Below are 9,116 nucleotides of genomic sequence, written 5' to 3' on the forward strand. Positions count from 1 at the left end.
CTCCTTACCCCTTCCTCCATAATGGTATGCTTTCGTTCTCAATTATAAGAAATACCAAGTTCACTTTGCTCTTCTGTTTACATTTTTATGTTCCTTTTTTTCCTTCCTTTTTCTTCTCTTAAAAATTCTCAAAATAGAACCAATCCAGGATTTGTGCTTTTCTTATTTAATTCTCTCCATACCCTTTGAAGATAATAAAGTTCTGAAGAGATACTTATTTCTTTTCCTTCTATTAGAATATTAGTATTACATCATCATATAACTTTTTCTGGTCGCCCAAATAAATTTACCTTATCTAGGTTTCTCTGGACCCTTGTGCCTTTGTTTAAACAGCTTTTTATTGTTATTTATATTTATTAAGCATTATTTTACTCTCAACCTCTTCCCTTTGTCCTTGCTGAAAACTCCACCACCATCTTAATATAATATACATGCATGATCAAGCAAAACAAATCCCCATATTGGCCATGTCAGAAAATATCTGTCTCATTCTGCATATTAGTCCATCAACCCTTTGGCAGTAAGTGGGTAGCATTCCTTTGAAATTATTGCATTAATCAGAGTTCTTAAATCTTTCAAAATTCTTTTCTTTTAATAATATTAAATTGTTCTGGATGTTCACTCTACCTCAGTTTGTACAAGTCTTCCCAGGTTTCTCTGAAACTATTCTCTTCATTGTTTTTTAGAACAGCAGTATTTTATTATATTCATATGTTATAATATAGTCAACCTTTCACCAGATGATGGGTATCTCTTTAGTTTCTAGTGCTTTACCACAACAAAAAGAGATGCTATAAGTATTTGTATAAAGGAGACTGTACATAGATGTCTTCTTTGTCTGATCTCCTTTATGGGTCTAGACCTGGTAGTTGTATTATTAGGTCTTAAGAATTTTCACATTTTAATGGCTTTTTGAGCATAGTTCCAAATTGCTTTCCAGAATGGCTAAACCAAATCACAGTTTCACTTGTTTTTCTAAAGCACCTTCCACCAGTTTTCATTTCTCTTTGTCAATTTTGCCAAATTGGGCATGAGGTTGAATTTCAATTGGCTTAATAGACATCTCACTAATTATTAGTTATTTGGAGCATATTTTGTCCATCTATAGATAGCTTGGATGTTTTCCTTTAAAAACTGTTCATATTCTTTAACTATTTATCAATTGGGAAATGACTTATAAATTTGAATCAGTTCCATATATGTCTTAGAAATAAGACCAATTTTATTGGAAAAACTTGCTATAAAGATTTTTTTCTCCAGTTAACTGTTTTCCTTATGATCATATTTATGTTGGATTTGTTTTTGCAGAGCATTTTTAATTTTATGTATTCAAGATTTTCCATTTCATCTTTTGCAATCCTCTCTAATCTTTGGTCATGAATTCTTTCCCAATATAGTATTAATTTTTGTTTTCATTATTACCACTTTGTAATATAGTTTAAATCTTTACTACTAAGCCTTCTTTCCTACTTTTCACTATTTTCCTTGAGATTCTTGATTATTTTCTGCAGGTAAATTTTTTTTTCCTGGGTCTATGAAATAATCCTTTGGTAATTGTTGTGGCATTGAATAAAGAAAATAAATAATCATAAAAATCAAGAATAAAAATTAAGTATTATTTTATGTTTGCATTTCAGAGTTCTAACTCAGCTCTAGTCTTTTCATCAGAAATGCTTAAAAACCCTCTATTCCCTTAAAGGTCTATCCCTCTTCTGCCTCCCTTTCCTCACCCTAGGCTTATAGTCAGCTTTGCAAGCTAAATTATTATTATTTTTTAAACCTTTACTCACTGTCTTAGAATTGTTACTAGGTATTGGTTCCAAGGTAGAAGAACTGGAAGGGCTAGTCAATGGGGGTTAAGTGACTTACCCAGGGTCACACAGCTAGGAAATGAGGCCAAATTAGAACCGGTGATCTCCCTTTTCCAGGCCTAGTTTCTCTATTCACTGAGCCACCTAGCTAAGCTGCCCATCTAAATTATTCATGATCGAAAGTCTGTGTCTTTTTTGCTTTTTGGAACATATATCAAGTTCTCCTTTTCTTATTTTTAATAGTAACTGCCAGGTCTTATGTCATCCTTACCTAGCCCCTGGGTACCAGAACTTCTTTTTGGATGCTTATGCTTCCTCTCTTCCCTTTCTCATATTGGTGGGAAGAACCCTTTTTAAATAAATTTGCTTTAGTATTTTTTTTCTTTAATAGAGGAGCTCTAGATTTTGGCCTTGACATCTCATATCTTCTGGGATTTCTTTTTCCTTTTTTTTTTCCCACTAAAACCAACCAACCTTCCTTACGTTCTGTCTTAATATTGATTCTAAGACAGAAGAATGGCAAAGGCTAGGCAATTAGGTTTAAACAACTTGCCCAGGGTCACCCAATAGGAAGTGTCTAAGGCCAGACTTGAACTCAGGTCCTCTCAACTCCAGGTCTGGTGCTGTCTCCACTGTGTTGTCTAGCTGTTCTTAGAGTTTCTTTTAGGAAGTGATTGGCTCATTCTTTCCTCACCTTGCCCTCTGATTCTAATAGATCTAAGACATTTTCTTTATACTTTCTCAAAACAGTGTCTAGGTTTTTGGTTTGTTTGTTTTTTAAATCATGGTCTTTTGTGGAGTCTAATGATTTTTTTTTTCCTTTTGGAATCTAGTGATTTTCAAATTCATTCTTTTTTTTTTGGAAACAATGTGCTGAAATTTTATGTTTGGGGTTTTTTGGTCAATTTCAAACATTATTCCTTGGTTACAAAAATCATATTCTATTCCTCCTTCCCCTCCCTCCGCCCTTCCTGTAGCCAATGCACAATTCTATTGCATGTGTCCTTGATCAGAACCTATTTCCATGCTGTTGATGTTTGCACTTAAATTCATTCTTATTATTTTTCTAGGTCACTTATTTTTGATAATCAGGTCCCTTATATTTTCCGTTTTTTCCATCTTTTAATTTTGTTTTAATATTTCTGGCTATTTCATGAAGTCCTTGATTTCTGTTTGGTCTGTTTTCAAGGAGTCCATATCTTGGCTAAGTTTTCAGTTTTCTAAACTATTTATTCTCCTTTCAATTTTTTCCCCAAGAGCTTTTATTTCATTTAAAAATTTTCTTTATTCATCACTATTCAGGTAGTGCTTGTGGAGAATCAGTTTTTTCCTTTGTCATTCATTATAATTGTTGAGTTACTTTCTTTTGGGGAATCTTTAGATTTCAAGTATTTTTTAATATTGGTCTGTGCTTTATTGGATTTACTCCTATGTCCAACTTTAGATCCTAACTTGGAGCTTTGTGCCAAGTTCAGGTGCTATCCCCCTATGTACTTTTAGGTGGGAATGGGAGCCTTGTGAGATTAATTGCCCAGATACCTTGGGTTCTTTGTGGTAGGGACCTTAGAGCCCCTGGGCATGAAGTGCTCTGACCTATGTATATGGTGGCCATTGTCCGTTTCTGGAGCTTTCTCAGGGATCTTTCTGCCTCCACTTAGAAAGCCTCTTCGGTTCTCTTTTTCCCTGGTTATGAAAAGCAACTAGGTGGGAAAAGTGGATTAAGAACTGGCCTTGTGGTCTGTAGGACCTCAGGTTCTGGCCAAATCACTTAAACTCTTCTCACCTCATTTTTCTGCAAGATGAGAATAACAAAGTCATCTTACAGGGCTGTTATGAGGAACAAGTGAATAACATGAACCATTCTTTGCAAACCTTAAAGTGTTCAATTATTTTATCTATTTTTATTATCTCAGATGCTGGGAGGTTCTGCTAGGCTGCTCATTTTTGCTGTTGGATGTCCATTTTCCTATTCCCTTTGGGCATCTGGAAGATCCCTGTTCAAGTCTGGGGTGAAAGAAATCACTTAGAGTAGTTTCTTAATGGATTTATTGAACATTTATTTAGTCTGGTTTGCCTCAGAGTTTTGATCACATAGAACTGTGTGGGAGCCTGGCCATCTGCCTCCACTTCAGGTAACCATTTTGTCAAGAAGCTTTAGTGTTCCTACATTCAGATTTAAAAGAAGCGTATGGGGACAGCTGGGTAACTCAGTAGAAGTAGATCCAGGCCTAAAGATGGGAAGTTCTGGGTTCAAATGTGACCTCAGACACTTCCTAGCTGTATGACCCTGGGCAAGTCACTTAACTCCCATTGACTAGCCCTTACCACTCTTCTGCCTTAGAACCAATACAAAAGATTGATTCCAAGACAGGAAGTAAGGGTTTTTAAAAAAGTGTATATTTAATTAACATGTTAGCAATAAAATTGTTCAATTTATTTTTGTCCCAGTTTCACCTTGCATCAGTTAATATAGATTCCCCCCCAAGTTTCTATAGATTCTTCATATTCATCTTTACATATGGCACAATAATATTCTATGACATTCATATAAGTTTGTTAATTTAGCCATTCTCTAATTGATGTTCACTCTGTTTTTACCTCGAGAAGGGACTACAATAATGTATAATAGAGTAGTCTTTCTGTCTTTTACCTTTTGGGGGGTATATGAAGATCCTATACATGATTTGGGGTCATGATTATAAATTGTTTTCCAGAATGGAGCATGTTTCAGCACCTGCCCTTGACAGCTCCAAACAGGAGATAGAAAGTATTTTAAATATAAAATGGATAATTTTGATTACATTAAATTAAAATGTTTTGCATAAACAAAAGAAATGCAACCAAGATTAGAAGGAAAGCAGAAAAAAGTTACAGCATCTCCAATAAAGAAACAATCTTTCAAATATAGGGAATTAAGTCAAATATATAAAAATAAAAGTCAAGATTTCCTCATTGATAAATGGTCAAAGGATATGTAAATACAATTTTCAGATGAAATCAAAGCCATCCAGTCATATGAAAAAATGCTCTAGATCACTCTTTTAAAACATTTTTATTTAATTCAGAATATTTTTCTATGGTTACATGATTCATGTTTTTTCTCTCCCCTCCTCTCACTCCTCTCCTGTAGCCCACACGCAATTCCATTGGGTTTTAGACCTATTTCCATATTAATATTTGCATTAGGGTGATCATTTAGAGTCTACATCTCTGATCATATCCCCATCAACCCATTTATTGAAATTACTCTTGATTACAGAAATGCAAATCAAAATAACTCTGAGATATTACCTCCCACCAAATAGACAGGCTAATATAATAGAAAAGGAAAATTATAAATATTGAAGAGGATTTCAGAAAATTGGGACACTAATATACTGTTGGTGGAGTTGCAATCTGATCCAACCATTCTGGAGAGCAATTTGGAACTATACTAAAACTGCATTTCCTTTGACCTTTCAGTACTATTACTAGGTCCATATCCCAAGAGATCAAAAAAAAGGGAAAAGAACCTATTGTACCAAAATATTTATTGCAGCTCTTTTTGTGATAGCAAAGGACTGGAAAAGAGGGCTTGTCCAACTGGAGAATGGCTGAACAAGTTATGGCAGTTACCTTTCTGATAGTTATGGAATGCTATTGTGCTATAAAAAATGACAAGCAGGATGATTTCAGAAAAATCTGGAAAGACTTACATGAATTGATGCAAAATGAAATGAGCAAACAAGCAAAACATTGTACACCAGAACATCAATATTTCTTGATGAACAACTGTGAGTGACCCAGTTATTCTCAGCTATTTAGTGATCCAAGACAATCCCAGAGACTCATGCAAAATGTCATCTGTTCTCCAAGGAAGAACTGATGGGGTCAGAATGCACATTGAAACATACTATATTCCATTATTTGCATTTGAGATCTCTTCTACAAAATGACTAATATGGAAAGATGTTTTACACGATTACACACTTAAAATCTATGTCGGATTGCTTACTGGCTTGGGAAGGAGGGAGAGAGGAAGGATCAGAAGAGAATTTGGAACTCAAAACTTAAAGAATAATGTTAAATTGTTTTTACATGTAACGGGTGAATTTTTAAAATAAATTTCAATAAATAAAGAGAACATTAAAAACTTTAGTACCCATTTCACAGATTTTATTGCAAAGCTCAAGTGAAGTGATATATGCAAAGAACTTCATAAATGCTAAAGTGTAATACAGCTGTTATCCAGTAGAACATTAACTCCAGAGGCCAGGGACTATTTCATCTTTTACCTTTGTATCCCTAATTCCCTCACCCCCAATAGGCATTTAATAAGTATCTATTGGATTTGGAGCCCAGCATTGATCTAGTATAATCCCTTCATTTTACCCAGAGGGATTAAGTGGTACAGAAGAGCCAACATTCAGCCCCAGGTTTTTTGACTCTCCATCAGTGGGTATTTCCATTGCACCTTGTTGCCATTTCAACCTACTATCAGGTGATCCCTGAAAATTTATGATACCCTTTGTCATATCATCTTGCATACTCAAGCTGATCATCATAATTAGCAACAAGTGCATATGATGACATTTATGGCAGAGGGAAAAGAAAAGATTCATTATTGTTCAACATGACAAGATCCTCCACACTCACATATACTTTGATATTTGCTGACTTTGGTATAAAATTTATGAGAGGCAGTGAGAAATATATTGAGAAATATTATATTACAAAATGCAAGAGGCCAAAAGTTTGTGTATTTGATAGTCTGTGCAGGCATACAAATATTTTTAAAAAGCTGTAGGTTAAAATATGAAACCTCCTTAACCTTGGTTTTGGGGGTGGGGTGGGTAAATGAGCCTAGTAAAATAAAGGCTTGTTTTTTATTTTTATTTTTTGATATATGGACTCTTGAAAACAGATGAAGAATAATTTTTTAAATTGTCTTCAGTTTAAAAATTCTGCTCCAAAATGTCAGCATCAAGGTAGGTAACTAACTTCTGAAAGCTATACAGCAAATTCTACCCTTTTGTGTAAGACTTCAAGAATGGTCCTGGCAACAGACTGGATCTGCTTAAAGACCATCTTAGTTCAGTTTAGAGACTCATCACCAGTTGACTTGTCACTTGGTGATGAATTCTTTGGCCATGGAAACTCATAGAACAAATTAAAATATACAATGTCCCTAAGTCCTTTGAGGCATCTTTCTTATTCTTTAGTAGCAGCAGTAGAATGGTAGACAGAGGATGCTAAGAATTGTACAATCTTTGAACTCTGGCTTATGATGAACTGATGGGGGGGGGGTGGTCATGAACAAGAATTGCATAGGATGGGTTGGCTTGGATGCACTGTGGTCATCATAGCAGGATCCATGGACCTGTTTGCATATATCAGTGGAGTATAGGCTGGAAAAACAGACTGGGGATTGTCATCTTTGAGTTATGCCTTCCAAGGACTGGCCTGGCTCAATCAAGAAGATTTTTTACTAGCTGATGTATTTTTTGCCCATGGCAACCCCTCAATTAAGGGGTGGAAGAAATGAAAGCAGCTTTACTGTCTACATATTTATTAGGTTGGTCTATTATAAGACCCTATGAGGTATCATTAAGTCTACATCATATTATACTGTCTGGTTCCTGTAAAGGCTTTTAATGTAACGATTTGACTTTCACAATTGTATCTTTTTTTAAGGGAACCACATCAAAGTTATACTTACTCAATATTGAAATTCTGCAACATTCTCTTGTATTTGATACTTCTGCCTAGAGTGTTGTTTAAAAGATCACTAGTAACTTTTTTTTTTTTAACATTCACTTTAAAAGTTTTTGAGTTCTAAAATCAATCTCCTCCAGAATTCCCCTAACCATTGAAAAGACTTGCAGTATGATACCCATTACTGGGCATATTGAACAAAAAAGGCAAGGAAAATAGAGGAAGTGAGCTCAGATGTCCTCTAATTCACTTAATTTCCATTTCCCTGTCCCCATCCTCACCCATCTAATTTTTCAGAGTAGGTTATTATTCTTGGTTGTAACTTTGATTCTTTTGCCTTCCTGAATACCATATTCTAAGCTCTCCACTCCTTATTCCTAGTATCTGCTAGATCTTCTGTGAACATGACATTTTTTACCCCAAAGCATTTGAATCTTAGTTCCTCCATCCCCTAAAGTGTTTACAAAATGTATTTCAGATATTTAAAAATAAATTTTAAAGCATTTTTATTTTCTCTCTACTTCCTCCCAATTGGGGGAAAAACAACCTTTATAACAAATATGCATAGTTAAGCGAAACAAATGCCCACATATGTCCCAAAGCATGTTTAATTCTTCATTTTGAATGTCACTTCTTTCCAAGGAGGCATGAGTAGCATGTTTCATCACTGTTCCTCTAGAATCATGGTTGATCTTTGTACTGATCAGAGTTCTTGTCTTTCAGAATTGTTTGTTATTTACAATATTGTCATTGCATAAACTGTTCTCTTGGCTCTGTTCACATCACTTCCTCATTTCATGTAAGTCTTCTCGAGTTTGGTAAGTATTGTTAAATTTGTATAGGGCAGCGAGGTGGCCCAGTGAAATAATCTCTGGTCCTAGAGTCAGGAAAACTAATTTTCCTGAGTTGAAATCTGACCTCAGACATTTACTAACTGTGTGACCCTGGGCAAGTCTCTTAACCCTGTTTGCCTCAGTTCCTTAATTGTAAAAATGAACTAGAGAAGGAAATGGCAAACAATTCTGGTATCTTTGTCAAGAAAACCCCAAAATGGGGTCAGAAAGAGTCAGACAATTACAAATGAATAAACAACCCATTTATACAGCATAATTTATTCAGCCATTCCCTAATTGATGGATGTCTCTTTAAGTTTCTAGCTCTTTGCCACCATAAAAAGAGCTGCTATGAATGTTTTTTGTACTTATGGATTCTTTCACTCTTTTTTTTTTCCTTTCAGGGGTATAGGCTTAGTAGCAGCATCACTGGATATGATTTGGGGCAAATGACTTTTCAGACCCATTCCAAATTGTATTCCAGAATGACAATTAATTCCTAATGCTTTATTTTTTCCTATTTCCAAAATGTCATTTAATTTTTTTTTTTGCCAAATTCATCAGTCTGATTGGTGTGAAGAGGGGCCTTGGAAGTATATTTAGGGAATTGACTTAGCAAAAGGGATTTGTTTCAGATCTCTATGGAACAAGAAATCACTTGTGTACCCCAGAGGTAAGAGTTTGGACACTGCGATAGAAGCAGCCCAAATCAGCTCACATGCTGCACAGTGATCTGGCAACCAGATATGATATCCCAAGTGCTCACTTGGTGGCTTCT

Source organism: Monodelphis domestica, chromosome 5, assembly GCF_027887165.1.
Source record: "Monodelphis domestica isolate mMonDom1 chromosome 5, mMonDom1.pri, whole genome shotgun sequence".
NCBI classification, from domain to species: domain Eukaryota; kingdom Metazoa; phylum Chordata; class Mammalia; order Didelphimorphia; family Didelphidae; genus Monodelphis; species Monodelphis domestica.